Source organism: Musa acuminata, chromosome BXJ3-8, assembly GCF_036884655.1.
Source record: "Musa acuminata AAA Group cultivar baxijiao chromosome BXJ3-8, Cavendish_Baxijiao_AAA, whole genome shotgun sequence".
Taxonomy (NCBI): domain Eukaryota; kingdom Viridiplantae; phylum Streptophyta; class Magnoliopsida; order Zingiberales; family Musaceae; genus Musa; species Musa acuminata.
The window spans coordinates 30,927,353-30,953,664 of NC_088356.1; the positions used below are offsets into that span (position 1 = coordinate 30,927,353).

The window sequence follows — 26,312 nt, forward strand, 5'->3', positions numbered from 1 at the left end:
GCTATGTTTGCGTCGTCCCTCGCCTTTGTGCACGTAGCGGACGGAGTATGGAGCCTCTAAACCTGTCGAACGATCTCGGAGTCGCCATTGTCGGATCTCGGAATCGCCATTACCGGACACGGCAAGCGCGCGCCGAAACCATCGGGACTTTGTCGAACGAACTCGGAATCGCTATTGCGACCCCATTCCGGAAACCTCTCTCCGAGCCGCACGAGACTGACTGCGTAGCGGTCACGGCAAATTCCGAGGCCCAAAACCATCGCCTCGGAGGTCGACGGGAGAGGTTTTGGTCGCTCGGGGCGCAAAAAGGAGTGCAACACGAGGACTTCCCAGGGGGTCACCCATCCTAGTACTACTCTCGCCCAAGCACGCTTGACTTCGGAGTTCTGATGGGATCCGGTGCTTTAGTGCTGGTGTGATCGCACTCGCTCTGTTTGCGTCGTCCCTCGCCTTTGTGCACGTAGCGGACGGAGTATGGAGCCTCTAAACCTGTCGAACGATCTCGGAGTCGCCATTGTCGGATCTCGGAATCGCCATTACCGGACACGGCAAGCGCGCGCCGAAACCATCGGGACTTTGTCGAACGAACTCGGAATCGCTATTGCGACCCCATTCCGGAAACCTCTCTCCGAGCCCCACGAGACTGACTGCGTAGCGGTCACGGCAAATTCCGAGGCCCAAAACCATCGCCTCGGAGGTCGACGGGAGAGGTTTTGGTCGCTCGGGGCGCAAAAAGGAGTGCAACACGAGGACTTCCCAGGGGGTCACCCATCCTAGTACTACTCTCGCCCAAGCACGCTTGACTTCGGAGTTCTGATGGGATCCGGTGCTTTAGTGCTGGTGTGATCGCACTCGCTCTGTTTGCGTCGTCCCTCGCCTTTGTGCACGTAGCGGACGGAGTATGGAGCCTCTAAACCTGTCGAACGATCTCGGAGTCGCCATTGTCGGATCTCGGGATCGCCATTACCGGACACGGCAAGCGCGCGCCGAAACCATCGGGACTTTGTCGAACGAACTCGGAATCGCTATTGCGACCCCATTCCGGAAACCTCTCTCCGAGCCCCACGAGACTGACTGCGTAGCGGTCACGGCAAATTCCGAGGCCCAAAACCATCGCCTCGGAGGTCGACGGGAGAGGTTTTGGTCGCTCGGGGCGCAAAAAGGAGTGCAACACGAGGACTTCCCAGGGGGTCACCCATCCTAGTACTACTCTCGCCCAAGCACGCTTGACTTCGGAGTTCTGATGGGATCCGGTGCTTTAGTGCTGGTGTGATCGCACTCGCTCTGTTTGCGTCGTCCCTCGCCTTTGTGCACGTAGCGGACGGAGTATGGAGCCTCTAAACCTGTCGAACGATCTCGGAGTCGCCATTGTCGGATCTCGGAATCGCCATTACCGGACACGGCAAGCGCGCGTCGAAACCATCGGGACTTTGTCGAACGAACTCGGAATCGCTATTGCGACCCCATTCCGGAAACCTCTCTCCGAGCCCCACGAGACTGACTGCGTAGCGGTCACGGCAAATTCCGAGGCCCAAAACCATCGCCTCGGAGGTCGACGGGAGAGGTTTTGGTCGCTCGGGGCGCAAAAAGGAGTGCAACACGAGGACTTCCCAGGGGGTCACCCATCCTAGTACTACTCTCGCCCAAGCACGCTTGACTTCGGAGTTCTGATGGGATCCGGTGCTTTAGTGCTGGTGTGATCGCACTCGCTCTGTTTGCGTCGTCCCTCGCCTTTGTGCACGTAGCGGACGGAGTATGGAGCCTCTAAACCTGTCGAACGATCTCGGAGTCGCCATTGTCGGATCTCGGAATCGCCATTACCGGACACGGCAAGCGCGCGCCGAAACCATCGGGACTTTGTCGAACGAACTCGGAATCGCTATTGCGACCCCATTCCGGAAACCTCTCTCCGAGCCCCACGAGACTGACTGCGTAGCGGTCACGGCAAATTCCGAGGCCCAAAACCATCGCCTCGGAGGTCGACGGGAGAGGTTTTGGTCGCTCGGGGCGCAAAAAGGAGTGCAACACGAGGACTTCCCAGGGGGTCACCCATCCTAGTACTACTCTCGCCCAAGCACGCTTGACTTCGGAGTTCTGATGGGATCCGGTGCTTTAGTGCTGGTGTGATCGCACTCGCTCTGTTTGCGTCGTCCCTCGCCTTTGTGCACGTAGCGGACGGAGTATGGAGCCTCTAAACCTGTCGAACGATCTCGGAGTCGCCATTGTCGGATCTCGGAATCGCCATTACCGGACACGGCAAGCGCGCGCCGAAACCATCGGGACTTTGTCGAACGAACTCGGAATCGCTATTGCGACCCCATTCCGGAAACCTCTCTCCGAGCCCCACGAGACTGACTGCGTAGCGGTCACGGCAAATTCCGAGGCCCAAAACCATCGCCTCGGAGGTCGACGGGAGAGGTTTTGGTCGCTCGGGGCGCAAAAAGGAGTGCAACACGAGGACTTCCCAGGGGGTCACCCATCCTAGTACTACTCTCGCCCAAGCACGCTTGACTTCGGAGTTCTGATGGGATCCGGTGCTTTAGTGCTGGTGTGATCGCACTCGCTCTGTTTGCGTCGTCCCTCGCCTTTGTGCACGTAGCGGACGGAGTATGGAGCCTCTAAACCTGTCGAACGATCTCGGAGTCGCCATTGTCGGATCTCGGGATCGCCATTACCGGACACGGCAAGCGCGCGCCGAAACCATCGGGACTTTGTCGAACGAACTCGGAATCGCTATTGCGACCCCATTCCGGAAACCTCTCTCCGAGCCCCACGAGACTGACTGCGTAGCGGTCACGGCAAATTCCGAGGCCCAAAACCATCGCCTCGGAGGTCGACGGGAGAGGTTTTGGTCGCTCGGGGCGCAAAAAGGAGTGCAACACGAGGACTTCCCAGGGGGTCACCCATCCTAGTACTACTCTCGCCCAAGCACGCTTGACTTCGGAGTTCTGATGGGATCCGGTGCTTTAGTGCTGGTGTGATCGCACTCGCTATGTTTGCGTCGTCCCTCGCCTTTGTGCACGTAGCGGACGGAGTATGGAGCCTCTAAACCTGTCGAACGATCTCGGAGTCGCCATTGTCGGATCTCGGAATCGCCATTACCGGACACGGCAAGCGCGCGCCGAAACCATCGGGACTTTGTCGAACGAACTCGGAATCGCTATTGCGACCCCATTCCGGAAACCTCTCTCCGAGCCCCACGAGACTGACTGCGTAGCGGTCACGGCAAATTCCGAGGCCCAAAACCATCGCCTCGGAGGTCGACGGGAGAGGTTTTGGTCGCTCGGGGCGCAAAAAGGAGTGCAACACGAGGACTTCCCAGGGGGTCACCCATCCTAGTACTACTCTCGCCCAAGCACGCTTGACTTCGGAGTTCTGATGGGATCCGGTGCTTTAGTGCTGGTGTGATCGCACTCGCTCTGTTTGCGTCGTCCCTCGCCTTTGTGCACGTAGCGGACGGAGTATGGAGCCTCTAAACCTGTCGAACGATCTCGGAGTCGCCATTGTCGGATCTCGGGATCGCCATTACCGGACACGGCAAGCGCGCGACGAAACCATCGGGACTTTGTCGAACGAACTCGGAATCGCTATTGCGACCCCATTCCGGAAACCTCTCTCCGAGCCCCACGAGACTGACTGCGTAGCGGTCACGGCAAATTCCGAGGCCCAAAACCATCGCCTCGGAGGTCGACGGGAGAGGTTTTGGTCGCTCGGGGCGCAAAAAGGAGTGCAACACGAGGACTTCCCAGGGGGTCACCCATCCTAGTACTACTCTCGCCCAAGCACGCTTGACTTCGGAGTTCTGATGGGATCCAGTGCTTTAGTGCTGGTGTGATCGCACTCGCTATGTTTGCGTCGTCCCTCGCCTTTGTGCACGTAGCGGACGGAGTATGGAGCCTCTAAACCTGTCGAACGATCTCGGAGTCGCCATTGTCGGATCTCGGAATCGCCATTACCGGACACGGCAAGCGCGCGCCGAAACCATCGGGACTTTGTCGAACGAACTCGGAATCGCTATTGCGACCCCATTCCGGAAACCTCTCTCCGAGCCCCACGAGACTGACTGCGTAGCGGTCACGGCAAATTCCGAGGCCCAAAACCATCGCCTCGGAGGTCGACGGGAGAGGTTTTGGTCGCTCGGGGCGCAAAAAGGAGTGCAACACGAGGACTTCCCAGGGGGTCACCCATCCTAGTACTACTCTCGCCCAAGCACGCTTGACTTCGGAGTTCTGATGGGATCCGGTGCTTTAGTGCTGGTGTGATCGCACTCGCTCTGTTTGCGTCGTCCCTCGCCTTTGTGCACGTAGCGGACGGAGTATGGAGCCTCTAAACCTGTCGAACGATCTCGGAGTCGCCATTGTCGGATCTCGGAATCGCCATTACCGGACACGGCAAGCGCGCGCCGAAACCATCGGGACTTTGTCGAACGAACTCGGAATCGCTATTGCGACCCCATTCCGGAAACCTCTCTCCGAGCCGCACGAGACTGACTGCGTAGCGGTCACGGCAAATTCCGAGGCCCAAAACCATCGCCTCGGAGGTCGACGGGAGAGGTTTTGGTCGCTCGGGGCGCAAAAAGGAGTGCAACACGAGGACTTCCCAGGGGGTCACCCATCCTAGTACTACTCTCGCCCAAGCACGCTTGACTTCGGAGTTCTGATGGGATCCGGTGCTTTAGTGCTGGTGTGATCGCACTCGCTCTGTTTGCGTCGTCCCTCGCCTTTGTGCACGTAGCGGACGGAGTATGGAGCCTCTAAACCTGTCGAACGATCTCGGAGTCGCCATTGTCGGATCTCGGAATCGCCATTACCGGACACGGCAAGCGCGCGCCGAAACCATCGGGACTTTGTCGAACGAACTCGGAATCGCTATTGCGACCCCATTCCGGAAACCTCTCTCCGAGCCCCACGAGACTGACTGCGTAGCGGTCACGGCAAATTCCGAGGCCCAAAACCATCGCCTCGGAGGTCGACGGGAGAGGTTTTGGTCGCTCGGGGCGCAAAAAGGAGTGCAACACGAGGACTTCCCAGGGGGTCACCCATCCTAGTACTACTCTCGCCCAAGCACGCTTGACTTCGGAGTTCTGATGGGATCCGGTGCTTTAGTGCTGGTGTGATCGCACTCGCTCTGTTTGCGTCGTCCCTCGCCTTTGTGCACGTAGCGGACGGAGTATGGAGCCTCTAAACCTGTCGAACGATCTCGGAGTCGCCATTGTCGGATCTCGGGATCGCCATTACCGGACACGGCAAGCGCGCGCCGAAACCATCGGGACTTTGTCGAACGAACTCGGAATCGCTATTGCGACCCCATTCCGGAAACCTCTCTCCGAGCCCCACGAGACTGACTGCGTAGCGGTCACGGCAAATTCCGAGGCCCAAAACCATCGCCTCGGAGGTCGACGGGAGAGGTTTTGGTCGCTCGGGGCGCAAAAAGGAGTGCAACACGAGGACTTCCCAGGGGGTCACCCATCCTAGTACTACTCTCGCCCAAGCACGCTTGACTTCGGAGTTCTGATGGGATCCGGTGCTTTAGTGCTGGTGTGATCGCACTCGCTATGTTTGCGTCGTCCCTCGCCTTTGTGCACGTAGCGGACGGAGTATGGAGCCTCTAAACCTGTCGAACGATCTCGGAGTCGCCATTGTCGGATCTCGGAATCGCCATTACCGGACACGGCAAGCGCGCGCCGAAACCATCGGGACTTTGTCGAACGAACTCGGAATCGCTATTGCGACCCCATTCCGGAAACCTCTCTCCGAGCCCCACGAGACTGACTGCGTAGCGGTCACGGCAAATTCCGAGGCCCAAAACCATCGCCTCGGAGGTCGACGGGAGAGGTTTTGGTCGCTCGGGGCGCAAAAAGGAGTGCAACACGAGGACTTCCCAGGGGGTCACCCATCCTAGTACTACTCTCGCCCAAGCACGCTTGACTTCGGAGTTCTGATGGGATCCGGTGCTTTAGTGCTGGTGTGATCGCACTCGCTCTGTTTGCGTCGTCCCTCGCCTTTGTGCACGTAGCGGACGGAGTATGGAGCCTCTAAACCTGTCGAACGATCTCGGAGTCGCCATTGTCGGATCTCGGGATCGCCATTACCGGACACGGCAAGCGCGCGCCGAAACCATCGGGACTTTGTCGAACGAACTCGGAATCGCTATTGCGACCCCATTCCGGAAACCTCTCTCCGAGCCCCACGAGACTGACTGCGTAGCGGTCACGGCAAATTCCGAGGCCCAAAACCATCGCCTCGGAGGTCGACGGGAGAGGTTTTGGTCGCTCGGGGCGCAAAAAGGAGTGCAACACGAGGACTTCCCAGGGGGTCACCCATCCTAGTACTACTCTCGCCCAAGCACGCTTGACTTCGGAGTTCTGATGGGATCCGGTGCTTTAGTGCTGGTGTGATCGCACTCGCTATGTTTGCGTCGTCCCTCGCCTTTGTGCACGTAGCGGACGGAGTATGGAGCCTCTAAACCTGTCGAACGATCTCGGAGTCGCCATTGTCGGATCTCGGAATCGCCATTACCGGACACGGCAAGCGCGCGCCGAAACCATCGGGACTTTGTCGAACGAACTCGGAATCGCTATTGCGACCCCATTCCGGAAACCTCTCTCCGAGCCCCACGAGACTGACTGCGTAGCGGTCACGGCAAATTCCGAGGCCCAAAACCATCGCCTCGGAGGTCGACGGGAGAGGTTTTGGTCGCTCGGGGCGCAAAAAGGAGTGCAACACGAGGACTTCCCAGGGGGTCACCCATCCTAGTACTACTCTCGCCCAAGCAAGCTTGACTTCGGAGTTCTGATGGGATCCGGTGCTTTAGTGCTGGTGTGATCGCACTCGCTCTGTTTGCGTCGTCCCTCGCCTTTGTGCACGTAGCGGACGGAGTATGGAGCCTCTAAACCTGTCGAACGATCTCGGAGTCGCCATTGTCGGATCTCGGAATCGCCATTACCGGACACGGCAAGCGCGCGCCGAAACCATCGGGACTTTGTCGAACGAACTCGGAATCGCTATTGCGACCCCATTCCGGAAACCTCTCTCCGAGCCCCACGAGACTGACTGCGTAGCGGTCACGGCAAATTCCGAGGCCCAAAACCATCGCCTCGGAGGTCGACGGGAGAGGTTTTGGTCGCTCGGGGCGCAAAAAGGAGTGCAACACGAGGACTTCCCAGGGGGTCACCCATCCTAGTACTACTCTCGCCCAAGCACGCTTGACTTCGGAGTTCTGATGGGATCCGGTGCTTTAGTGCTGGTGTGATCGCACTCGCTATGTTTGCGTCGTCCCTCGCCTTTGTGCACGTAGCGGACGGAGTATGGAGCCTCTAAACCTGTCGAACGATCTCGGAGTCGCCATTGTCGGATCTCGGAATCGCCATTACCGGACACGGCAAGCGCGCGCCGAAACCATCGGGACTTTGTCGAACGAACTCGGAATCGCTATTGCGACCCCATTCCGGAAACCTCTCTCCGAGCCGCACGAGACTGACTGCGTAGCGGTCACGGCAAATTCCGAGGCCCAAAACCATCGCCTCGGAGGTCGACGGGAGAGGTTTTGGTCGCTCGGGGCGCAAAAAGGAGTGCAACACGAGGACTTCCCAGGGGGTCACCCATCCTAGTACTACTCTCGCCCAAGCACGCTTGACTTCGGAGTTCTGATGGGATCCGGTGCTTTAGTGCTGGTGTGATCGCACTCGCTCTGTTTGCGTCGTCCCTCGCCTTTGTGCACGTAGCGGACGGAGTATGGAGCCTCTAAACTTGTCGAACGATCTCGGAGTCGCCATTGTCGGATCTCGGAATCGCCATTACCGGACACGGCAAGCGCGCGCCGAAACCATCGGGACTTTGTCGAACGAACTCGGAATCGCTATTGCGACCCCATTCCGGAAACCTCTCTCCGAGCCCCACGAGACTGACTGCGTAGCGGTCACGGCAAATTCCGAGGCCCAAAACCATCGCCTCGGAGGTCGACGGGAGAGGTTTTGGTCGCTCGGGGCGCAAAAAGGAGTGCAACACGAGGACTTCCCAGGGGGTCACCCATCCTAGTACTACTCTCGCCCAAGCACGCTTGACTTCGGAGTTCTGATGGGATCCGGTGCTTTAGTGCTGGTGTGATCGCACTCGCTCTGTTTGCGTCGTCCCTCGCCTTTGTGCACGTAGCGGACGGAGTATGGAGCCTCTAAACCTGTCGAACGATCTCGGAGTCGCCATTGTCGGATCTCGGAATCGCCATTACCGGACACGGCAAGCGCGCGCCGAAACCATCGGGACTTTGTCGAACGAACTCGGAATCGCTATTGCGACCCCATTCCGGAAACCTCTCTCCGAGCCGCACGAGACTGACTGCGTAGCGGTCACGGCAAATTCCGAGGCCCAAAACCATCGCCTCGGAGGTCGACGGGAGAGGTTTTGGTCGCTCGGGGCGCAAAAAGGAGTGCAACACGAGGACTTCCCAGGGGGTCACCCATCCTAGTACTACTCTCGCCCAAGCACGCTTGACTTCGGAGTTCTGATGGGATCCGGTGCTTTAGTGCTGGTGTGATCGCACTCGCTCTGTTTGCGTCGTCCCTCGCCTTTGTGCACGTAGCGGACGGAGTATGGAGCCTCTAAACCTGTCGAACGATCTCGGAGTCGCCATTGTCGGATCTCGGAATCGCCATTACCGGACACGGCAAGCGCGCGCCGAAACCATCGGGACTTTGTCGAACGAACTCGGAATCGCTATTGCGACCCCATTCCGGAAACCTCTCTCCGAGCCCCACGAGACTGACTGCGTAGCGGTCACGGCAAATTCCGAGGCCCAAAACCATCGCCTCGGAGGTCGACGGGAGAGGTTTTGGTCGCTCGGGGCGCAAAAAGGAGTGCAACACGAGGACTTCCCAGGGGGTCACCCATCCTAGTACTACTCTCGCCCAAGCACGCTTGACTTCGGAGTTCTGATGGGATCCGGTGCTTTAGTGCTGGTGTGATCGCACTCGCTCTGTTTGCGTCGTCCCTCGCCTTTGTGCACGTAGCGGACGGAGTATGGAGCCTCTAAACCTGTCGAACGATCTCGGAGTCGCCATTGTCGGATCTCGGGATCGCCATTACCGGACACGGCAAGCGCGCGCCGAAACCATCGGGACTTTGTCGAACGAACTCGGAATCGCTATTGCGACCCCATTCCGGAAACCTCTCTCCGAGCCCCACGAGACTGACTGCGTAGCGGTCACGGCAAATTCCGAGGCCCAAAACCATCGCCTCGGAGGTCGACGGGAGAGGTTTTGGTCGCTCGGGGCGCAAAAAGGAGTGCAACACGAGGACTTCCCAGGGGGTCACCCATCCTAGTACTACTCACGCCCAAGCACGCTTGACTTCGGAGTTCTGATGGGATCCGGTGCTTTAGTGCTGGTGTGATCGCACTCGCTATGTTTGCGTCGTCCCTCGCCTTTGTGCACGTAGCGGACGGAGTATGGAGCCTCTAAACCTGTCGAACGATCTCGGAGTCGCCATTGTCGGATCTCGGAATCGCCATTACCGGACACGGCAAGCGCGCGCCGAAACCATCGGGACTTTGTCGAACGAACTCGGAATCGCTATTGCGACCCCATTCCGGAAACCTCTCTCCGAGCCCCACGAGACTGACTGCGTAGCGGTCACGGCAAATTCCGAGGCCCAAAACCATCGCCTCGGAGGTCGACGGGAGAGGTTTTGGTCGCTCGGGGCGCAAAAAGGAGTGCAACACGAGGACTTCCCAGGGGGTCACCCATCCTAGTACTACTCTCGCCCAAGCACGCTTGACTTCGGAGTTCTGATGGGATCCGGTGCTTTAGTGCTGGTGTGATCGCACTCGCTCTGTTTGCGTCGTCCCTCGCCTTTGTGCACGTAGCGGACGGAGTATGGAGCCTCTAAACCTGTCGAACGATCTCGGAGTCGCCATTGTCGGATCTCGGGATCGCCATTACCGGACACGGCAAGCGCGCGCCGAAACCATCGGGACTTTGTCGAACGAACTCGGAATCGCTATTGCGACCCCATTCCGGAAACCTCTCTCCGAGCCCCACGAGACTGACTGCGTAGCGGTCACGGCAAATTCCGAGGCCCAAAACCATCGCCTCGGAGGTCGACGGGAGAGGTTTTGGTCGCTCGGGGCGCAAAAAGGAGTGCAACACGAGGACTTCCCAGGGGGTCACCCATCCTAGTACTACTCACGCCCAAGCACGCTTGACTTCGGAGTTCTGATGGGATCCGGTGCTTTAGTGCTGGTGTGATCGCACTCGCTATGTTTGCGTCGTCCCTCGCCTTTGTGCACGTAGCGGACGGAGTATGGAGCCTCTAAACCTGTCGAACGATCTCGGAGTCGCCATTGTCGGATCTCGGAATCGCCATTACCGGACACGGCAAGCGCGCGCCGAAACCATCGGGACTTTGTCGAACGAACTCGGAATCGCTATTGCGACCCCATTCCGGAAACCTCTCTCCGAGCCCCACGAGACTGACTGCGTAGCGGTCACGGCAAATTCCGAGGCCCAAAACCATCGCCTCGGAGGTCGACGGGAGAGGTTTTGGTCGCTCGGGGCGCAAAAAGGAGTGCAACACGAGGACTTCCCAGGGGGTCACCCATCCTAGTACTACTCTCGCCCAAGCACGCTTGACTTCGGAGTTCTGATGGGATCCGGTGCTTTAGTGCTGGTGTGATCGCACTCGCTCTGTTTGCGTCGTCCCTCGCCTTTGTGCACGTAGCGGACGGAGTATGGAGCCTCTAAACCTGTCGAACGATCTCGGAGTCGCCATTGTCGGATCTCGGGATCGCCATTACCGGACACGGCAAGCGCGCGCCGAAACCATCGGGACTTTGTCGAACGAACTCGGAATCGCTATTGCGACCCCATTCCGGAAACCTCTCTCCGAGCCGCACGAGACTGACTGCGTAGCGGTCACGGCAAATTCCGAGGCCCAAAACCATCGCCTCGGAGGTCGACGGGAGAGGTTTTGGTCGCTCGGGGCGCAAAAAGGAGTGCAACACGAGGACTTCCCAGGGGGTCACCCATCCTAGTACTACTCTCGCCCAAGCACGCTTGACTTCGGAGTTCTGATGGGATCCGGTGCTTTAGTGCTGGTGTGATCGCACTCGCTCTGTTTGCGTCGTCCCTCGCCTTTGTGCACGTAGCGGACGGAGTATGGAGCCTCTAAACCTGTCGAACGATCTCGGAGTCGCCATTGTCGGATCTCGGAATCGCCATTACCGGACACGGCAAGCGCGCGCCGAAACCATCGGGACTTTGTCGAACGAACTCGGAATCGCTATTGCGACCCCATTCCGGAAACCTCTCTCCGAGCCCCACGAGACTGACTGCGTAGCGGTCACGGCAAATTCCGAGGCCCAAAACCATCGCCTCGGAGGTCGACGGGAGAGGTTTTGGTCGCTCGGGGCGCAAAAAGGAGTGCAACACGAGGACTTCCCAGGGGGTCACCCATCCTAGTACTACTCTCGCCCAAGCACGCTTGACTTCGGAGTTCTGATGGGATCCGGTGCTTTAGTGCTGGTGTGATCGCACTCGCTCTGTTTGCGTCGTCCCTCGCCTTTGTGCACGTAGCGGACGGAGTATGGAGCCTCTAAACCTGTCGAACGATCTCGGAGTCGCCATTGTCGGATCTCGGGATCGCCATTACCGGACACGGCAAGCGCGCGCCGAAACCATCGGGACTTTGTCGAACGAACTCGGAATCGCTATTGCGACCCCATTCCGGAAACCTCTCTCCGAGCCGCACGAGACTGACTGCGTAGCGGTCACGGCAAATTCCGAGGCCCAAAACCATCGCCTCGGAGGTCGACGGGAGAGGTTTTGGTCGCTCGGGGCGCAAAAAGGAGTGCAACACGAGGACTTCCCAGGGGGTCACCCATCCTAGTACTACTCTCGCCCAAGCACGCTTGACTTCGGAGTTCTGATGGGATCCGGTGCTTTAGTGCTGGTGTGATCGCACTCGCTCTGTTTGCGTCGTCCCTCGCCTTTGTGCACGTAGCGGACGGAGTATGGAGCCTCTAAACCTGTCGAACGATCTCGGAGTCGCCATTGTCGGATCTCGGAATCGCCATTACCGGACACGGCAAGCGCGCGCCGAAACCATCGGGACTTTGTCGAACGAACTCGGAATCGCTATTGCGACCCCATTCCGGAAACCTCTCTCCGAGCCCCACGAGACTGACTGCGTAGCGGTCACGGCAAATTCCGAGGCCCAAAACCATCGCCTCGGAGGTCGACGGGAGAGGTTTTGGTCGCTCGGGGCGCAAAAAGGAGTGCAACACGAGGACTTCCCAGGGGGTCACCCATCCTAGTACTACTCTCGCCCAAGCACGCTTGACTTCGGAGTTCTGATGGGATCCGGTGCTTTAGTGCTGGTGTGATCGCACTCGCTCTGTTTGCGTCGTCCCTCGCCTTTGTGCACGTAGCGGACGGAGTATGGAGCCTCTAAACCTGTCGAACGATCTCGGAGTCGCCATTGTCGGATCTCGGGATCGCCATTACCGGACACGGCAAGCGCGCGCCGAAACCATCGGGACTTTGTCGAACGAACTCGGAATCGCTATTGCGACCCCATTCCGGAAACCTCTCTCCGAGCCCCACGAGACTGACTGCGTAGCGGTCACGGCAAATTCCGAGGCCCAAAACCATCGCCTCGGAGGTCGACGGGAGAGGTTTTGGTCGCTCGGGGCGCAAAAAGGAGTGCAACACGAGGACTTCCCAGGGGGTCACCCATCCTAGTACTACTCTCGCCCAAGCACGCTTGACTTCGGAGTTCTGATGGGATCCGGTGCTTTAGTGCTGGTGTGATCGCACTCGCTATGTTTGCGTCGTCCCTCGCCTTTGTGCACGTAGCGGACGGAGTATGGAGCCTCTAAACCTGTCGAACGATCTCGGAGTCGCCATTGTCGGATCTCGGAATCGCCATTACCGGACACGGCAAGCGCGCGCCGAAACCATCGGGACTTTGTCGAACGAACTCGGAATCGCTATTGCGACCCCATTCCGGAAACCTCTCTCCGAGCCCCACGAGACTGACTGCGTAGCGGTCACGGCAAATTCCGAGGCCCAAAACCATCGCCTCGGAGGTCGACGGGAGAGGTTTTGGTCGCTCGGGGCGCAAAAAGGAGTGCAACACGAGGACTTCCCAGGGGGTCACCCATCCTAGTACTACTCTCGCCCAAGCACGCTTGACTTCGGAGTTCTGATGGGATCCGGTGCTTTAGTGCTGGTGTGATCGCACTAGCTCTGTTTGCGTCGTCCCTCGCCTTTGTGCACGTAGCGGACGGAGTATGGAGCCTCTAAACCTGTCGAACGATCTCGGAGTCGCCATTGTCGGATCTCGGGATCGCCATTACCGGACACGGCAAGCGCGCGCCGAAACCATCGGGACTTTGTCGAACGAACTCGGAATCGCTATTGCGACCCCATTCCGGAAACCTCTCTCCGAGCCCCACGAGACTGACTGCGTAGCGGTCACGGCAAATTCCGAGGCCCAAAACCATCGCCTCGGAGGTCGACGGGAGAGGTTTTGGTCGCTCGGGGCGCAAAAAGGAGTGCAACACGAGGACTTCCCAGGGGGTCACCCATCCTAGTACTACTCTCGCCCAAGCACGCTTGACTTCGGAGTTCTGATGGGATCCGGTGCTTTAGTGCTGGTGTGATCGCACTCGCTCTGTTTGCGTCGTCCCTCGCCTTTGTGCACGTAGCGGACGGAGTATGGAGCCTCTAAACTTGTCGAACGATCTCGGAGTCGCCATTGTCGGATCTCGGAATCGCCATTACCGGACACGGCAAGCGCGCGCCGAAACCATCGGGACTTTGTCGAACGAACTCGGAATCGCTATTGCGACCCCATTCCGGAAACCTCTCTCCGAGCCCCACGAGACTGACTGCGTAGCGGTCACGGCAAATTCCGAGGCCCAAAACCATCGCCTCGGAGGTCGACGGGAGAGGTTTTGGTCGCTCGGGGCGCAAAAAGGAGTGCAACACGAGGACTTCCCAGGGGGTCACCCATCCTAGTACTACTCTCGCCCAAGCACGCTTGACTTCGGAGTTCTGATGGGATCCGGTGCTTTAGTGCTGGTGTGATCGCACTCGCTCTGTTTGCGTCGTCCCTCGCCTTTGTGCACGTAGCGGACGGAGTATGGAGCCTCTAAACCTGTCGAACGATCTCGGAGTTGCCATTGTCGGATCTCGGAATCGCCATTACCGGACACGGCAAGCGCGCGCCGAAACCATCGGGACTTTGTCGAACGAACTCGGAATCGCTATTGCGACCCCATTCCGGAAACCTCTCTCCGAGCCGCACGAGACTGACTGCGTAGCGGTCACGGCAAATTCCGAGGCCCAAAACCATCGCCTCGGAGGTCGACGGGAGAGGTTTTGGTCGCTCGGGGCGCAAAAAGGAGTGCAACACGAGGACTTCCCAGGGGGTCACCCATCCTAGTACTACTCTCGCCCAAGCACGCTTGACTTCGGAGTTCTGATGGGATCCGGTGCTTTAGTGCTGGTGTGATCGCACTCGCTCTGTTTGCGTCGTCCCTCGCCTTTGTGCACGTAGCGGACGGAGTATGGAGCCTCTAAACCTGTCGAACGATCTCGGAGTCGCCATTGTCGGATCTCGGAATCGCCATTACCGGACACGGCAAGCGCGCGCCGAAACCATCGGGACTTTGTCGAACGAACTCGGAATCGCTATTGCGACCCCATTCCGGAAACCTCTCTCCGAGCCCCACGAGACTGACTGCGTAGCGGTCACGGCAAATTCCGAGGCCCAAAACCATCGCCTCGGAGGTCGACGGGAGAGGTTTTGGTCGCTCGGGGCGCAAAAAGGAGTGCAACACGAGGACTTCCCAGGGGGTCACCCATCCTAGTACTACTCTCGCCCAAGCACGCTTGACTTCGGAGTTCTGATGGGATCCGGTGCTTTAGTGCTGGTGTGATCGCACTCGCTCTGTTTGCGTCGTCCCGCGCCTTTGTGCACGTAGCGGACGGAGTATGGAGCCTCTAAACCTGTCGAACGATCTCGGAGTCGCCATTGTCGGATCTCGGGATCGCCATTACCGGACACGGCAAGCGCGCGCCGAAACCATCGGGACTTTGTCGAACGAACTCGGAATCGCTATTGCGACCCCATTCCGGAAACCTCTCTCCGAGCCCCACGAGACTGACTGCGTAGCGGTCACGGCAAATTCCGAGGCCCAAAACCATCGCCTCGGAGGTCGACGGGAGAGGTTTTGGTCGCTCGGGGCGCAAAAAGGAGTGCAACACGAGGACTTCCCAGGGGGTCACCCATCCTAGTACTACTCTCGCCCAAGCACGCTTGACTTCGGAGTTCTGATGGGATCCGGTGCTTTAGTGCTGGTGTGATCGCACTCGCTATGTTTGCGTCGTCCCTCGCCTTTGTGCACGTAGCGGACGGAGTATGGAGCCTCTAAACCTGTCGAACGATCTCGGAGTCGCCATTGTCGGATCTCGGAATCGCCATTACCGGACACGGCAAGCGCGCGCCGAAACCATCGGGACTTTGTCGAACGAACTCGGAATCGCTATTGCGACCCCATTCCGGAAACCTCTCTCCGAGCCCCACGAGACTGACTGCGTAGCGGTCACGGCAAATTCCGAGGCCCAAAACCATCGCCTCGGAGGTCGACGGGAGAGGTTTTGGTCGCTCGGGGCGCAAAAAGGAGTGCAACACGAGGACTTCCCAGGGGGTCACCCATCCTAGTACTACTCTCGCCCAAGCACGCTTGACTTCGGAGTTCTGATGGGATCCGGTGCTTTAGTGCTGGTGTGATCGCACTCGCTCTGTTTGCGTCGTCCCTCGCCTTTGTGCACGTAGCGGACGGAGTATGGAGCCTCTAAACCTGTCGAACGATCTCGGAGTCGCCATTGTCGGATCTCGGAATCGCCATTACCGGACACGGCAAGCGCGCGCCGAAACCATCGGGACTTTGTCGAACGAACTCGGAATCGCTATTGCGACCCCATTCCGGAAACCTCTCTCCGAGCCGCACGAGACTGACTGCGTAGCGGTCACGGCAAATTCCGAGGCCCAAAACCATCGCCTCGGAGGTCGACGGGAGAGGTTTTGGTCGCTCGGGGCGCAAAAAGGAGTGCAACACGAGGACTTCCCAGGGGGTCACCCATCCTAGTACTACTCTCGCCCAAGCACGCTTGACTTCGGAGTTCTGATGGGATCCGGTGCTTTAGTGCTGGTGTGATCGCACTCGCTCTGTTTGCGTCGTCCCTCGCCTTTGTGCACGTAGCGGACGGAGTATGGAGCCTCTAAACCTGTCGAACGATCTCGGAGTCGCCATTGTCGGATCTCGGAATCGCCATTACCGGACACGGCAAGCGCGCGCCGAAACCATCGGGACTTTGTCGAACGAACTCGGAATCGCTATTGCGACCCCATTCCGGAAACCTCTCTCCGAGCCCCACGAGACTGACTGCGTAGCGGTCACGGCAAATTCCGAGGCCCAAAACCATCGCCTCGGAGGTCGACGGGAGAGGTTTTGGTCGCTCGGGGCGCAAAAAGGAGTGCAACACGAGGACTTCCCAGGGGGTCACCCATCCTAGTACTACTCTCGCCCAAGCACGCTTGACTTCGGAGTTCTGATGGGATCCGGTGCTTTAGTGCTGGTGTGATCGCACTCGCTCTGTTTGCGTCGTCCCTCGCCTTTGTGCACGTAGCGGACGGAGTATGGAGCCTCTAAACCTGTCGAACGATCTCGGAGTCGCCATTGTCGGATCTCGGGATCGCCATTACCGGACACGGCAAGCGCGCGCCGAAACCATCGGGACTTTGTCGAACGAACTCGGAATCGCTATTGCGACCCCATTCCGGAAACCTCTCTCCGAGCCCCACGAGACTGACTGCGTAGCGGTCACGGCAAATTCCGAGGCCCAAAACCATCGCCTCGGAGGTCGACGGGAGAGGTTTTGGTCGCTCGGGGCGCAAAAAGGAGTGCAACACGAGGACTTCCCAGGGGGTCACCCATCCTAGTACTACTCTCGCCCAAGCACGCTTGACTTCGGAGTTCTGATGGGATCCGGTGCTTTAGTGCTGGTGTGATCGCACTCGCTATGTTTGCGTCGTCCCTCGCCTTTGTGCACGTAGCGGACGGAGTATGGAGCCTCTAAACCTGTCGAACGATCTCGGAGTCGCCATTGTCGGATCTCGGAATCGCCATTACCGGACACGGCAAGCGCGCGCCGAAACCATCGGGACTTTGTCGAACGAACTCGGAATCGCTATTGCGACCCCATTCCGGAAACCTCTCTCCGAGCCCCACGAGACTGACTGCGTAGCGGTCACGGCAAATTCCGAGGCCCAAAACCATCGCCTCGGAGGTCGACGGGAGAGGTTTTGGTCGCTCGGGGCGCAAAAAGGAGTGCAACACGAGGACTTCCCAGGGGGTCACCCATCCTAGTACTACTCTCGCCCAAGCACGCTTGACTTCGGAGTTCTGATGGGATCCGGTGCTTTAGTGCTGGTGTGATCGCACTCGCTCTGTTTGCGTCGTCCCTCGCCTTTGTGCACGTAGCGGACGGAGTATGGAGCCTCTAAACCTGTCGAACGATCTCGGAGTCGCCATTGTCGGATCTCGGGATCGCCATTACCGGACACGGCAAGCGCGCGCCGAAACCATCGGGACTTTGTCGAACGAACTCGGAATCGCTATTGCGACCCCATTCCGGAAACCTCTCTCCGAGCCCCACGAGACTGACTGCGTAGCGGTCACGGCAAATTCCGAGGCCCAAAACCATCGCCTCGGAGGTCGACGGGAGAGGTTTTGGTCGCTCGGGGCGCAAAAAGGAGTGCAACACGAGGACTTCCCAGGGGGTCACCCATCCTAGTACTACTCTCGCCCAAGCACGCTTGACTTCGGAGTTCTGATGGGATCCGGTGCTTTAGTGCTGGTGTGATCGCACTCGCTATGTTTGCGTCGTCCCTCGCCTTTGTGCACGTAGCGGACGGAGTATGGAGCCTCTAAACCTGTCGAACGATCTCGGAGTCGCCATTGTCGGATCTCGGAATCGCCATTACCGGACACGGCAAGCGCGCGCCGAAACCATCGGGACTTTGTCGAACGAACTCGGAATCGCTATTGCGACCCCATTCCGGAAACCTCTCTCCGAGCCCCACGAGACTGACTGCGTAGCGGTCACGGCAAATTCCGAGGCCCAAAACCATCGCCTCGGAGGTCGACGGGAGAGGTTTTGGTCGCTCGGGGCGCAAAAAGGAGTGCAACACGAGGACTTCCCAGGGGGTCACCCATCCTAGTACTACTCTCGCCCAAGCACGCTTGACTTCGGAGTTCTGATGGGATCCGGTGCTTTAGTGCTGGTGTGATCGCACTCGCTCTGTTTGCGTCGTCCCTCGCCTTTGTGCACGTAGCGGACGGAGTATGGAGCCTCTAAACCTGTCGAACGATCTCGGAGTCGCCATTGTCGGATCTCGGGATCGCCATTACCGGACACGGCAAGCGCGCGCCGAAACCATCGGGACTTTGTCGAACGAACTCGGAATCGCTATTGCGACCCCATTCCGGAAACCTCTCTCCGAGCCCCACGAGACTGACTGCGTAGCGGTCACGGCAAATTCCGAGGCCCAAAACCATCGCCTCGGAGGTCGACGGGAGAGGTTTTGGTCGCTCGGGGCGCAAAAAGGAGTGCAACACGAGGACTTCCCAGGGGGTCATCCATCCTAGTACTACTCTCGCCCAAGCACGCTTGACTTCGGAGTTCTGATGGGATCCGGTGCTTTAGTGCTGGTGTGATCGCACTCGCTCTGTTTGCGTCGTCCCTCGCCTTTGTGCACGTAGCGGACGGAGTATGGAGCCTCTAAACCTGTCGAACGATCTCGGAGTCGCCATTGTCGGATCTCGGAATCGCCATTACCGGACACGGCAAGCGCGCGCCGAAACCATCGGGACTTTGTCGAACGAACTCGGAATCGCTATTGCGACCCCATTCCGGAAACCTCTCTCCGAGCCCCACGAGACTGACTGCGTAGCGGTCACGGCAAATTCCGAGGCCCAAAACCATCGCCTCGGAGGTCGACGGGAGAGGTTTTGGTCGCTCGGGGCGCAAAAAGGAGTGCAACACGAGGACTTCCCAGGGGGTCACCCATCCTAGTACTACTCTCGCCCAAGCACGCTTGACTTCGGAGTTCTGATGGGATCCGGTGCTTTAGTGCTGGTGTGATCGCACTCGCTATGTTTGCGTCGTCCCTCGCCTTTGTGCACGTAGCGGACGGAGTATGGAGCCTCTAAACCTGTCGAACGATCTCGGAGTCGCCATTGTCGGATCTCGGAATCGCCATTACCGGACACGGCAAGCGCGCGCCGAAACCATCGGGACTTTGTCGAACGAACTCGGAATCGCTATTGCGACCCCATTCCGGAAACCTCTCTCCGAGCCGCACGAGACTGACTGCGTAGCGGTCACGGCAAATTCCGAGGCCCAAAACCATCGCCTCGGAGGTCGACGGGAGAGGTTTTGGTCACTCGGGGCGCAAAAAGGAGTGCAACACGAGGACTTCCCAGGGGGTCACCCATCCTAGTACTACTCTCGCCCAAGCACGCTTGACTTCGGAGTTCTGATGGGATCCGGTGCTTTAGTGCTGGTGTGATCGCACTCGCTCTGTTTGCGTCGTCCCTCGCCTTTGTGCACGTAGCGGACGGAGTATGGAGCCTCTAAACCTGTCGAACGATCTCGGAGTCGCCATTGTCGGATCTCGGAATCGCCATTACCGGACACGGCAAGCGCGCGCCGAAACCATCGGGACTTTGTCGAACGAACTCGGAATCGCTATTGCGACCCCATTCCGGAAACCTCTCTCCGAGCCCCACGAGACTGACTGCGTAGCGGTCACGGCAAATTCCGAGGCCCAAAACCATCGCCTCGGAGGTCGACGGGAGAGGTTTTGGTCGCTCGGGGCGCAAAAAGGAGTGCAACACGAGGACTTCCCAGGGGGTCACCCATCCTAGTACTACTCTCGCCCAAGCACGCTTGACTTCGGAGTTCTGATGGGATCCGGTGCTTTAGTGCTGGTGTGATCGCACTCGCTCTGTTTGCGTCGTCCCTCGCCTTTGTGCACGTAGCGGACGGAGTATGGAGCCTCTAAACCTGTCGAACGATCTCGGAGTCGCCATTGTCGGATCTCGGAATCGCCATTACCGGACACGGCAAGCGCGCGCCGAAACCATCGGGACTTTGTCGAACGAACTCGGAATCGCTATTGCGACCCCATTCCGGAAACCTCTCTCCGAGCCGCACGAGACTGACTGCGTAGCGGTCACGGCAAATTCCGAGGCCCAAAACCATCGCCTCGGAGGTCGACGGGAGAGGTTTTGGTCGCTCGGGGCGCAAAAAGGAGTGCAACACGAGGACTTCCCAGGGGGTCACCCATCCTAGTACTACTCTCGCCCAAGCACGCTTGACTTCGGAGTTCTGATGGGATCCGGTGCTTTAGTGCTGGTGTGATCGCACTCGCTCTGTTTGCGTCGTCCCTCGCCTTTGTGCACGTAGCGGACGGAGTATGGAGCCTCTAAACCTGTCGAACGATCTCGGAGTCGCCATTGTCGGATCTCGGAATCGCCATTACCGGACACGGCAAGCGCGCGCCGAAACCATCGGGACTTTGTCGAACGAACTCGGAATCGCTATTGCGACCCCATTCCGGAAACCTCTCTCCGAGCCCCACGAGACTGACTGCGTAGCGGTCACGGCAAATTCCGAGGCCCAAAACCATCGCCTCGGAGGTCGACGGGAGAGGTTTTGGTCGCTCGGGGCGCAAAAAGGAGTGCAACACGAGGACTTCCCAGGGGGTCACCCATCCTAGTACTACTCTCGCCCAAGCACGCTTGACTTCGGAGTTCTGATGGGATCCGGTGCTTTAGTGCTGGTGTGATCGCACTCGCTCTGTTTGCGTCGTCCCTCGCCTTTGTGCACGTAGCGGACGGAGTATGGAGCCTCTAAACCTGTCGAACGATCTCGGAGTCGCCATTGTCGGATCTCGGGATCGCCATTACCGGACACGGCAAGCGCGCGCCGAAACCATCGGGACTTTGTCGAACGAACTCGGAATCGCTATTGCGACCCCATTCCGGAAACCTCTCTCCGAGCCCCACGAGACTGACTGCGTAGCGGTCACGGCAAATTCCGAGGCCCAAAACCATCGCCTCGGAGGTCGACGGGAGAGGTTTTGGTCGCTCGGGGCGCAAAAAGGAGTGCAACACGAGGACTTCCCAGGGGGTCACCCATCCTAGTACTACTCTCGCCCAAGCACGCTTGACTTCGGAGTTCTGATGGGATCCGGTGCTTTAGTGCTGGTGTGATCGCACTCGCTATGTTTGCGTCGTCCCTCGCCTTTGTGCACGTAGCGGACGGAGTATGGAGCCTCTAAACCTGTCGAACGATCTCGGAGTCGCCATTGTCGGATCTCGGAATCGCCATTACCGGACACGGCAAGCGCGCGCCGAAACCATCGGGACTTTGTCGAACGAACTCGGAATCGCTATTGCGACCCCATTCCGGAAACCTCTCTCCGAGCCCCACGAGACTGACTGCGTAGCGGTCACGGCAAATTCCGAGGCCCAAAACCATCGCCTCGGAGGTCGACGGGAGAGGTTTTGGTCGCTCGGGGCGCAAAAAGGAGTGCAACACGAGGACTTCCCAGGGGGTCACCCATCCTAGTACTACTCTCGCCCAAGCACGCTTGACTTCGGAGTTCTGATGGGATCCGGTGCTTTAGTGCTGGTGTGATCGCACTCGCTCTGTTTGCGTCGTCCCTCGCCTTTGTGCACGTAGCGGACGGAGTATGGAGCCTCTAAACCTGTCGAACGATCTCGGAGTCGCCATTGTCGGATCTCGGGATCGCCATTACCGGACACGGCAAGCGCGCGCCGAAACCATCGGGACTTTGTCGAACGAACTCGGAATCGCTATTGCGACCCCATTCCGGAAACCTCTCTCCGAGCCCCACGAGACTGACTGCGTAGCGGTCACGGCAAATTCCGAGGCCCAAAACCATCGCCTCGGAGGTCGACGGGAGAGGTTTTGGTCGCTCGGGGCGCAAAAAGGAGTGCAACACGAGGACTTCCCAGGGGGTCACCCATCCTAGTACTACTCTCGCCCAAGCACGCTTGACTTCGGAGTTCTGATGGGATCCGGTGCTTTAGTGCTGGTGTGATCGCACTCGCTATGTTTGCGTCGTCCCTCGCCTTTGTGCACGTAGCGGACGGAGTTTGGAGCCTCTAAACCTGTCGAACGATCTCGGAGTCGCCATTGTCGGATCTCGGAATCGCCATTACCGGACACGGCAAGCGCGCGCCGAAACCATCGGGACTTTGTCGAACGAACTCGGAATCGCTATTGCGACCCCATTCCGGAAACCTCTCTCCGAGCCCCACGAGACTGACTGCGTAGCGGTCACGGCAAATTCCGAGGCCCAAAACCATCGCCTCGGAGGTCGACGGGAGAGGTTTTGGTCGCTCGGGGCGCAAAAAGGAGTGCAACACGAGGACTTCCCAGGGGGTCACCCATCCTAGTACTACTCTCGCCCAAGCACGCTTGACTTCGGAGTTCTGATGGGATCCGGTGCTTTAGTGCTGGTGTGATCGCACTCGCTCTGTTTGCGTCGTCCCTCGCCTTTGTGCACGTAGCGGACGGAGTATGGAGCCTCTAAACCTGTCGAACGATCTCGGAGTCGCCATTGTCGGATCTCGGGATCGCCATTACCGGACACGGCAAGCGCGCGCCGAAACCATCGGGACTTTGTCGAACGAACTCGGAATCGCTATTGCGACCCCATTCCGGAAACCTCTCTCCGAGCCCCACGAGACTGACTGCGTAGCGGTCACGGCAAATTCCGAGGCCCAAAACCATCGCCTCGGAGGTCGACGGGAGAGGTTTTGGTCGCTCGGGGCGCAAAAAGGAGTGCAACACGAGGACTTCCCAGGGGGTCACCCATCCTAGTACTACTCTCGCCCAAGCACGCTTGACTTCGGAGTTCTGATGGGATCCGGTGCTTTAGTGCTGGTGTGATCGCACTCGCTATGTTTGCGTCGTCCCTCGCCTTTGTGCACGTAGCGGACGGAGTATGGAGCCTCTAAACCTGTCGAACGATCTCGGAGTCGCCATTGTCGGATCTCGGAATCGCCATTACCGGACACGGCAAGCGCGCGCCGAAACCATCGGGACTTTGTCGAACGAACTCGGAATCGCTATTGCGACCCCATTCCGGAAACCTCTCTCCGAGCCCCACGAGACTGACTGCGTAGCGGTCACGGCAAATTCCGAGGCCCAAAACCATCGCCTCGGAGGTCGACGGGAGAGGTTTTGGTCGCTCGGGGCGCAAAAAGGAGTGCAACACGAGGACTTCCCAGGGGGTCACCCATCCTAGTACTACTCTCGCCCAAGCACGCTTGACTTCGGAGTTCTGATGGGATCCGGTGCTTTAGTGCTGGTGTGATCGCACTCGCTCTGTTTGCGTCGTCCCTCGCCTTTGTGCACGTAGCGGACGGAGTATGGAGCCTCTAAACCTGTCGAACGATCTCGGAGTCGCCATTGTCGGATCTCGGGATCGCCATTACCGGACACGGCAAGCGCGCGCCGAAACCATCGGGACTTTGTCGAACGAACTCGGAATCGCTATTGCGACCCCATTCCGGAAACCTCTCTCCGAGCCCCACGAGACTGACTGCGTAGCGGTCACGGCAAATTCCGAGGCCCAAAACCATCGCCTCGGAGGTCGACGGGAGAGGTTTTGGTCGCTCGGGGCGCAAAAAGGAGTGCAACACGAGGACTTCCCAGGGGGTCACCCATCCTAGTACTACTCTCGCCCAAGCACGCTTGACTTCGGAGTTCTGATGGGATCCGGTGCTTTAGTGCTGGTGTGATCGCACTCGCTCTGTTTGCGTCGTCCCTCGCCTTTGTGCACGTAGCGGACGGAGTATGGAGCCTCTAAACCTGTCGAACGATCTCGGAGTCGCCATTGTCGGATCTCGGAATCGCCATTACCGGACACGGCAAGCGCGCGCCGAAACCATCGGGACTTTGTCGAACGAACTCGGAATCGCTATTGCGACCCCATTCCGGAAACCTCTCTCCGAGCCGCACGAGACTGACTGCGTAGCGGTCACGGCAAATTCCGAGGCCCAAAACCATCGCCTCGGAGGTCGACGGGAGAGGTTTTGGTCGCTCGGGGCGCAAAAAGGAGTGCAACACGAGGACTTCCCAGGGGGTCACCCATCCTAGTACTACTCTCGCCCAAGCACGCTTGACTTCGGAGTTCTGATGGGATCCGGTGCTTTAGTGCTGGTGTGATCGCACTCGCTCTGTTTGCGTCGTCCCTCGCCTTTGTGCACGTAGCGGACGGAGTATGGAGCCTCTAAACCTGTCGAACGATCTCGGAGTCGCCATTGTCGGATCTCGGAATCGCCATTACCGGACACGGCAAGCGCGCGCCGAAACCATCGGGACTTTGTCGAACGAACTCGGAATCGCTATTGCGACCCCATTCCGGAAACCTCTCTCCGAGCCCCACGAGACTGACTGCGTAGCGGTCACGGCAAATTCCGAGGCCCAAAACCATCGCCTCGGAGGTCGACGGGAGAGGTTTTGGTCGCTCGGGGCGCAAAAAGGAGTGCAACACGAGGACTTCCCAGGGGGTCACCCATCCTAGTACTACTCTCGCCCAAGCACGCTTGACTTCGGAGTTCTGATGGGATCCGGTGCTTTAGTGCTGGTGTGATCGCACTCGCTCTGTTTGCGTCGTCCCTCGCCTTTGTGCACGTAGCGGACGGAGTATGGAGCCTCTAAACCTGTCGAACGATCTCGGAGTCGCCATTGTCGGATCTCGGGATCGCCATTACCGGACACGGCAAGCGCGCGCCGAAACCATCGGGACTTTGTCGAACGAACTCGGAATCGCTATTGCGACCCCATTCCGGAAACCTCTCTCCGAGCCCCACGAGACTGACTGCGTAGCGGTCACGGCAAATTCCGAGGCCCAAAACCATCGCCTCGGAGGTCGACGGGAGAGGTTTTGGTCGCTCGGGGCGCAAAAAGGAGTGCAACACGAGGACTTCCCAGGGGGTCACCCATCCTAGTACTACTCTCGCCCAAGCACGCTTGACTTCGGAGTTCTGATGGGATCCGGTGCTTTAGTGCTGGTGTGATCGCACTCGCTATGTTTGCGTCGTCCCTCGCCTTTGTGCACGTAGCGGACGGAGTATGGAGCCTCTAAACCTGTCGAACGATCTCGGAGTCGCCATTGTCGGATCTCGGAATCGCCATTACCGGACACGGCAAGCGCGCGCCGAAACCATCGGGACTTTGTCGAACGAACTCGGAATCGCTATTGCGACCCCATTCCGGAAACCTCTCTCCGAGCCCCACGAGACTGACTGCGTAGCGGTCACGGCAAATTCCGAGGCCCAAAACCATCGCCTCGGAGGTCGACGGGAGAGGTTTTGGTCGCTCGGGGCGCAAAAAGGAGTGCAACACGAGGACTTCCCAGGGGGTCACCCATCCTAGTACTACTCTCGCCCAAGCACGCTTGACTTCGGAGTTCTGATGGGATCCGGTGCTTTAGTGCTGGTGTGATCGCACTCGCTCTGTTTGCGTCGTCCCTCGCCTTTGTGCACGTAGCGGACGGAGTATGGAGCCTCTAAACCTGTCGAACGATCTCGGAGTCGCCATTGTCGGATCTCGGGATCGCCATTACCGGACACGGCAAGCGCGCGCCGAAACCATCGGGACTTTGTCGAACGAACTCGGAATCGCTATTGCGACCCCATTCCGGAAACCTCTCTCCGAGCCCCACGAGACTGACTGCGTAGCGGTCACGGCAAATTCCGAGGCCCAAAACCATCGCCTCGGAGGTCGACGGGAGAGGTTTTGGTCGCTCGGGGCGCAAAAAGGAGTGCAACACGAGGACTTCCCAGGGGGTCACCCATCCTAGTACTACTCTCGCCCAAGCACGCTTGACTTCGGAGTTCTGATGGGATCCGGTGCTTTAGTGCTGGTGTGATCGCACTCGCTATGTTTGCGTCGTCCCTCGCCTTTGTGCACGTAGCGGACGGAGTATGGAGCCTCTAAACCTGTCGAACGATCTCGGAGTCGCCATTGTCGGATCTCGGAATCGCCATTACCGGACACGGCAAGCGCGCGCCGAAACCATCGGGACTTTGTCGAACGAACTCGGAATCGCTATTGCGACCCCATTCCGGAAACCTCTCTCCGAGCCCCACGAGACTGACTGCGTAGTGGTCACGGCAAATTCCGAGGCCCAAAACCATCGCCT

At 58.8% G+C, this 26,312-nt stretch overlaps 61 non-coding genes across 61 annotated transcripts; all 61 read right to left on the minus strand.

Annotated features, from left to right (window-relative positions):
• Positions 1 to 308: 308 nt before the first annotated feature.
• LOC135646655 (5S ribosomal RNA) lies at positions 309 to 427 on the minus strand. Its single transcript, XR_010499407.1, has one exon. It is a non-coding gene; the product is annotated as a 5S ribosomal RNA (ribosomal RNA).
• A 308-nt stretch (positions 428 to 735) lies between these two features.
• Positions 736 to 854, minus strand: LOC135646656 (5S ribosomal RNA). Its single transcript, XR_010499408.1, has one exon. It is a non-coding gene; the product is annotated as a 5S ribosomal RNA (ribosomal RNA).
• A 308-nt stretch (positions 855 to 1,162) lies between these two features.
• LOC135646658 (5S ribosomal RNA) lies at positions 1,163 to 1,281 on the minus strand. The gene has a single exon (XR_010499410.1). It is a non-coding gene; the product is annotated as a 5S ribosomal RNA (ribosomal RNA).
• A 308-nt stretch (positions 1,282 to 1,589) lies between these two features.
• LOC135646659 (5S ribosomal RNA) lies at positions 1,590 to 1,708 on the minus strand. The gene has a single exon (XR_010499411.1). It is a non-coding gene; the product is annotated as a 5S ribosomal RNA (ribosomal RNA).
• Positions 1,709 to 2,016: 308 nt separating this feature from the next.
• On the minus strand, positions 2,017 to 2,135 carry LOC135646660 (5S ribosomal RNA). The gene has a single exon (XR_010499412.1). It is a non-coding gene; the product is annotated as a 5S ribosomal RNA (ribosomal RNA).
• Positions 2,136 to 2,443: 308 nt separating this feature from the next.
• On the minus strand, positions 2,444 to 2,562 carry LOC135646661 (5S ribosomal RNA). The gene has a single exon (XR_010499413.1). It is a non-coding gene; the product is annotated as a 5S ribosomal RNA (ribosomal RNA).
• Positions 2,563 to 2,870: 308 nt separating this feature from the next.
• LOC135646662 (5S ribosomal RNA) lies at positions 2,871 to 2,989 on the minus strand. Its single transcript, XR_010499414.1, has one exon. It is a non-coding gene; the product is annotated as a 5S ribosomal RNA (ribosomal RNA).
• A 308-nt stretch (positions 2,990 to 3,297) lies between these two features.
• Positions 3,298 to 3,416, minus strand: LOC135646663 (5S ribosomal RNA). The gene has a single exon (XR_010499415.1). It is a non-coding gene; the product is annotated as a 5S ribosomal RNA (ribosomal RNA).
• A 308-nt stretch (positions 3,417 to 3,724) lies between these two features.
• LOC135647194 (5S ribosomal RNA) lies at positions 3,725 to 3,843 on the minus strand. The gene has a single exon (XR_010499935.1). It is a non-coding gene; the product is annotated as a 5S ribosomal RNA (ribosomal RNA).
• A 308-nt stretch (positions 3,844 to 4,151) lies between these two features.
• LOC135646664 (5S ribosomal RNA) lies at positions 4,152 to 4,270 on the minus strand. The gene has a single exon (XR_010499416.1). It is a non-coding gene; the product is annotated as a 5S ribosomal RNA (ribosomal RNA).
• A 308-nt stretch (positions 4,271 to 4,578) lies between these two features.
• Positions 4,579 to 4,697, minus strand: LOC135646665 (5S ribosomal RNA). Its single transcript, XR_010499417.1, has one exon. It is a non-coding gene; the product is annotated as a 5S ribosomal RNA (ribosomal RNA).
• Positions 4,698 to 5,005: 308 nt separating this feature from the next.
• LOC135646666 (5S ribosomal RNA) lies at positions 5,006 to 5,124 on the minus strand. The gene has a single exon (XR_010499418.1). It is a non-coding gene; the product is annotated as a 5S ribosomal RNA (ribosomal RNA).
• Positions 5,125 to 5,432: 308 nt separating this feature from the next.
• On the minus strand, positions 5,433 to 5,551 carry LOC135646667 (5S ribosomal RNA). The gene has a single exon (XR_010499419.1). It is a non-coding gene; the product is annotated as a 5S ribosomal RNA (ribosomal RNA).
• A 308-nt stretch (positions 5,552 to 5,859) lies between these two features.
• LOC135646669 (5S ribosomal RNA) lies at positions 5,860 to 5,978 on the minus strand. Its single transcript, XR_010499421.1, has one exon. It is a non-coding gene; the product is annotated as a 5S ribosomal RNA (ribosomal RNA).
• Positions 5,979 to 6,286: 308 nt separating this feature from the next.
• On the minus strand, positions 6,287 to 6,405 carry LOC135646670 (5S ribosomal RNA). Its single transcript, XR_010499422.1, has one exon. It is a non-coding gene; the product is annotated as a 5S ribosomal RNA (ribosomal RNA).
• A 308-nt stretch (positions 6,406 to 6,713) lies between these two features.
• On the minus strand, positions 6,714 to 6,832 carry LOC135647382 (5S ribosomal RNA). Its single transcript, XR_010500121.1, has one exon. It is a non-coding gene; the product is annotated as a 5S ribosomal RNA (ribosomal RNA).
• Positions 6,833 to 7,140: 308 nt separating this feature from the next.
• LOC135646671 (5S ribosomal RNA) lies at positions 7,141 to 7,259 on the minus strand. Its single transcript, XR_010499423.1, has one exon. It is a non-coding gene; the product is annotated as a 5S ribosomal RNA (ribosomal RNA).
• Positions 7,260 to 7,567: 308 nt separating this feature from the next.
• On the minus strand, positions 7,568 to 7,686 carry LOC135646672 (5S ribosomal RNA). The gene has a single exon (XR_010499424.1). It is a non-coding gene; the product is annotated as a 5S ribosomal RNA (ribosomal RNA).
• A 308-nt stretch (positions 7,687 to 7,994) lies between these two features.
• Positions 7,995 to 8,113, minus strand: LOC135646673 (5S ribosomal RNA). Its single transcript, XR_010499425.1, has one exon. It is a non-coding gene; the product is annotated as a 5S ribosomal RNA (ribosomal RNA).
• A 308-nt stretch (positions 8,114 to 8,421) lies between these two features.
• LOC135646675 (5S ribosomal RNA) lies at positions 8,422 to 8,540 on the minus strand. Its single transcript, XR_010499427.1, has one exon. It is a non-coding gene; the product is annotated as a 5S ribosomal RNA (ribosomal RNA).
• Positions 8,541 to 8,848: 308 nt separating this feature from the next.
• LOC135646676 (5S ribosomal RNA) lies at positions 8,849 to 8,967 on the minus strand. Its single transcript, XR_010499428.1, has one exon. It is a non-coding gene; the product is annotated as a 5S ribosomal RNA (ribosomal RNA).
• A 308-nt stretch (positions 8,968 to 9,275) lies between these two features.
• Positions 9,276 to 9,394, minus strand: LOC135647060 (5S ribosomal RNA). Its single transcript, XR_010499805.1, has one exon. It is a non-coding gene; the product is annotated as a 5S ribosomal RNA (ribosomal RNA).
• A 308-nt stretch (positions 9,395 to 9,702) lies between these two features.
• LOC135646677 (5S ribosomal RNA) lies at positions 9,703 to 9,821 on the minus strand. The gene has a single exon (XR_010499429.1). It is a non-coding gene; the product is annotated as a 5S ribosomal RNA (ribosomal RNA).
• Positions 9,822 to 10,129: 308 nt separating this feature from the next.
• On the minus strand, positions 10,130 to 10,248 carry LOC135647061 (5S ribosomal RNA). Its single transcript, XR_010499806.1, has one exon. It is a non-coding gene; the product is annotated as a 5S ribosomal RNA (ribosomal RNA).
• A 308-nt stretch (positions 10,249 to 10,556) lies between these two features.
• On the minus strand, positions 10,557 to 10,675 carry LOC135646678 (5S ribosomal RNA). Its single transcript, XR_010499430.1, has one exon. It is a non-coding gene; the product is annotated as a 5S ribosomal RNA (ribosomal RNA).
• A 308-nt stretch (positions 10,676 to 10,983) lies between these two features.
• Positions 10,984 to 11,102, minus strand: LOC135646679 (5S ribosomal RNA). Its single transcript, XR_010499431.1, has one exon. It is a non-coding gene; the product is annotated as a 5S ribosomal RNA (ribosomal RNA).
• A 308-nt stretch (positions 11,103 to 11,410) lies between these two features.
• Positions 11,411 to 11,529, minus strand: LOC135646681 (5S ribosomal RNA). The gene has a single exon (XR_010499433.1). It is a non-coding gene; the product is annotated as a 5S ribosomal RNA (ribosomal RNA).
• Positions 11,530 to 11,837: 308 nt separating this feature from the next.
• On the minus strand, positions 11,838 to 11,956 carry LOC135646682 (5S ribosomal RNA). Its single transcript, XR_010499434.1, has one exon. It is a non-coding gene; the product is annotated as a 5S ribosomal RNA (ribosomal RNA).
• A 308-nt stretch (positions 11,957 to 12,264) lies between these two features.
• On the minus strand, positions 12,265 to 12,383 carry LOC135646683 (5S ribosomal RNA). The gene has a single exon (XR_010499435.1). It is a non-coding gene; the product is annotated as a 5S ribosomal RNA (ribosomal RNA).
• Positions 12,384 to 12,691: 308 nt separating this feature from the next.
• LOC135646684 (5S ribosomal RNA) lies at positions 12,692 to 12,810 on the minus strand. Its single transcript, XR_010499436.1, has one exon. It is a non-coding gene; the product is annotated as a 5S ribosomal RNA (ribosomal RNA).
• Positions 12,811 to 13,118: 308 nt separating this feature from the next.
• On the minus strand, positions 13,119 to 13,237 carry LOC135647221 (5S ribosomal RNA). The gene has a single exon (XR_010499962.1). It is a non-coding gene; the product is annotated as a 5S ribosomal RNA (ribosomal RNA).
• A 308-nt stretch (positions 13,238 to 13,545) lies between these two features.
• Positions 13,546 to 13,664, minus strand: LOC135646686 (5S ribosomal RNA). Its single transcript, XR_010499437.1, has one exon. It is a non-coding gene; the product is annotated as a 5S ribosomal RNA (ribosomal RNA).
• Positions 13,665 to 13,972: 308 nt separating this feature from the next.
• On the minus strand, positions 13,973 to 14,091 carry LOC135646687 (5S ribosomal RNA). The gene has a single exon (XR_010499438.1). It is a non-coding gene; the product is annotated as a 5S ribosomal RNA (ribosomal RNA).
• A 308-nt stretch (positions 14,092 to 14,399) lies between these two features.
• LOC135646688 (5S ribosomal RNA) lies at positions 14,400 to 14,518 on the minus strand. The gene has a single exon (XR_010499439.1). It is a non-coding gene; the product is annotated as a 5S ribosomal RNA (ribosomal RNA).
• A 308-nt stretch (positions 14,519 to 14,826) lies between these two features.
• LOC135646689 (5S ribosomal RNA) lies at positions 14,827 to 14,945 on the minus strand. Its single transcript, XR_010499440.1, has one exon. It is a non-coding gene; the product is annotated as a 5S ribosomal RNA (ribosomal RNA).
• Positions 14,946 to 15,253: 308 nt separating this feature from the next.
• LOC135646690 (5S ribosomal RNA) lies at positions 15,254 to 15,372 on the minus strand. Its single transcript, XR_010499441.1, has one exon. It is a non-coding gene; the product is annotated as a 5S ribosomal RNA (ribosomal RNA).
• Positions 15,373 to 15,680: 308 nt separating this feature from the next.
• LOC135646691 (5S ribosomal RNA) lies at positions 15,681 to 15,799 on the minus strand. The gene has a single exon (XR_010499443.1). It is a non-coding gene; the product is annotated as a 5S ribosomal RNA (ribosomal RNA).
• Positions 15,800 to 16,107: 308 nt separating this feature from the next.
• Positions 16,108 to 16,226, minus strand: LOC135646693 (5S ribosomal RNA). Its single transcript, XR_010499445.1, has one exon. It is a non-coding gene; the product is annotated as a 5S ribosomal RNA (ribosomal RNA).
• Positions 16,227 to 16,534: 308 nt separating this feature from the next.
• On the minus strand, positions 16,535 to 16,653 carry LOC135646694 (5S ribosomal RNA). The gene has a single exon (XR_010499446.1). It is a non-coding gene; the product is annotated as a 5S ribosomal RNA (ribosomal RNA).
• A 308-nt stretch (positions 16,654 to 16,961) lies between these two features.
• Positions 16,962 to 17,080, minus strand: LOC135646695 (5S ribosomal RNA). Its single transcript, XR_010499447.1, has one exon. It is a non-coding gene; the product is annotated as a 5S ribosomal RNA (ribosomal RNA).
• A 308-nt stretch (positions 17,081 to 17,388) lies between these two features.
• On the minus strand, positions 17,389 to 17,507 carry LOC135646696 (5S ribosomal RNA). Its single transcript, XR_010499448.1, has one exon. It is a non-coding gene; the product is annotated as a 5S ribosomal RNA (ribosomal RNA).
• Positions 17,508 to 17,815: 308 nt separating this feature from the next.
• Positions 17,816 to 17,934, minus strand: LOC135646697 (5S ribosomal RNA). The gene has a single exon (XR_010499449.1). It is a non-coding gene; the product is annotated as a 5S ribosomal RNA (ribosomal RNA).
• Positions 17,935 to 18,242: 308 nt separating this feature from the next.
• On the minus strand, positions 18,243 to 18,361 carry LOC135646698 (5S ribosomal RNA). Its single transcript, XR_010499450.1, has one exon. It is a non-coding gene; the product is annotated as a 5S ribosomal RNA (ribosomal RNA).
• Positions 18,362 to 18,669: 308 nt separating this feature from the next.
• On the minus strand, positions 18,670 to 18,788 carry LOC135647257 (5S ribosomal RNA). The gene has a single exon (XR_010499999.1). It is a non-coding gene; the product is annotated as a 5S ribosomal RNA (ribosomal RNA).
• A 308-nt stretch (positions 18,789 to 19,096) lies between these two features.
• Positions 19,097 to 19,215, minus strand: LOC135646699 (5S ribosomal RNA). The gene has a single exon (XR_010499451.1). It is a non-coding gene; the product is annotated as a 5S ribosomal RNA (ribosomal RNA).
• Positions 19,216 to 19,523: 308 nt separating this feature from the next.
• LOC135646700 (5S ribosomal RNA) lies at positions 19,524 to 19,642 on the minus strand. The gene has a single exon (XR_010499452.1). It is a non-coding gene; the product is annotated as a 5S ribosomal RNA (ribosomal RNA).
• A 308-nt stretch (positions 19,643 to 19,950) lies between these two features.
• LOC135646701 (5S ribosomal RNA) lies at positions 19,951 to 20,069 on the minus strand. Its single transcript, XR_010499453.1, has one exon. It is a non-coding gene; the product is annotated as a 5S ribosomal RNA (ribosomal RNA).
• A 308-nt stretch (positions 20,070 to 20,377) lies between these two features.
• On the minus strand, positions 20,378 to 20,496 carry LOC135646702 (5S ribosomal RNA). The gene has a single exon (XR_010499454.1). It is a non-coding gene; the product is annotated as a 5S ribosomal RNA (ribosomal RNA).
• A 308-nt stretch (positions 20,497 to 20,804) lies between these two features.
• LOC135646704 (5S ribosomal RNA) lies at positions 20,805 to 20,923 on the minus strand. Its single transcript, XR_010499456.1, has one exon. It is a non-coding gene; the product is annotated as a 5S ribosomal RNA (ribosomal RNA).
• A 308-nt stretch (positions 20,924 to 21,231) lies between these two features.
• LOC135646705 (5S ribosomal RNA) lies at positions 21,232 to 21,350 on the minus strand. The gene has a single exon (XR_010499457.1). It is a non-coding gene; the product is annotated as a 5S ribosomal RNA (ribosomal RNA).
• A 308-nt stretch (positions 21,351 to 21,658) lies between these two features.
• On the minus strand, positions 21,659 to 21,777 carry LOC135646706 (5S ribosomal RNA). Its single transcript, XR_010499458.1, has one exon. It is a non-coding gene; the product is annotated as a 5S ribosomal RNA (ribosomal RNA).
• Positions 21,778 to 22,085: 308 nt separating this feature from the next.
• LOC135646707 (5S ribosomal RNA) lies at positions 22,086 to 22,204 on the minus strand. The gene has a single exon (XR_010499459.1). It is a non-coding gene; the product is annotated as a 5S ribosomal RNA (ribosomal RNA).
• A 308-nt stretch (positions 22,205 to 22,512) lies between these two features.
• On the minus strand, positions 22,513 to 22,631 carry LOC135646708 (5S ribosomal RNA). Its single transcript, XR_010499460.1, has one exon. It is a non-coding gene; the product is annotated as a 5S ribosomal RNA (ribosomal RNA).
• Positions 22,632 to 22,939: 308 nt separating this feature from the next.
• On the minus strand, positions 22,940 to 23,058 carry LOC135646709 (5S ribosomal RNA). Its single transcript, XR_010499461.1, has one exon. It is a non-coding gene; the product is annotated as a 5S ribosomal RNA (ribosomal RNA).
• A 308-nt stretch (positions 23,059 to 23,366) lies between these two features.
• On the minus strand, positions 23,367 to 23,485 carry LOC135646710 (5S ribosomal RNA). Its single transcript, XR_010499462.1, has one exon. It is a non-coding gene; the product is annotated as a 5S ribosomal RNA (ribosomal RNA).
• Positions 23,486 to 23,793: 308 nt separating this feature from the next.
• Positions 23,794 to 23,912, minus strand: LOC135646712 (5S ribosomal RNA). The gene has a single exon (XR_010499463.1). It is a non-coding gene; the product is annotated as a 5S ribosomal RNA (ribosomal RNA).
• A 308-nt stretch (positions 23,913 to 24,220) lies between these two features.
• LOC135646713 (5S ribosomal RNA) lies at positions 24,221 to 24,339 on the minus strand. The gene has a single exon (XR_010499464.1). It is a non-coding gene; the product is annotated as a 5S ribosomal RNA (ribosomal RNA).
• Positions 24,340 to 24,647: 308 nt separating this feature from the next.
• LOC135646714 (5S ribosomal RNA) lies at positions 24,648 to 24,766 on the minus strand. The gene has a single exon (XR_010499465.1). It is a non-coding gene; the product is annotated as a 5S ribosomal RNA (ribosomal RNA).
• A 308-nt stretch (positions 24,767 to 25,074) lies between these two features.
• Positions 25,075 to 25,193, minus strand: LOC135646716 (5S ribosomal RNA). The gene has a single exon (XR_010499467.1). It is a non-coding gene; the product is annotated as a 5S ribosomal RNA (ribosomal RNA).
• Positions 25,194 to 25,501: 308 nt separating this feature from the next.
• LOC135646717 (5S ribosomal RNA) lies at positions 25,502 to 25,620 on the minus strand. Its single transcript, XR_010499469.1, has one exon. It is a non-coding gene; the product is annotated as a 5S ribosomal RNA (ribosomal RNA).
• Positions 25,621 to 25,928: 308 nt separating this feature from the next.
• Positions 25,929 to 26,047, minus strand: LOC135646718 (5S ribosomal RNA). Its single transcript, XR_010499470.1, has one exon. It is a non-coding gene; the product is annotated as a 5S ribosomal RNA (ribosomal RNA).
• Between the last annotated feature and the right edge of the window lie 265 nt (positions 26,048 to 26,312).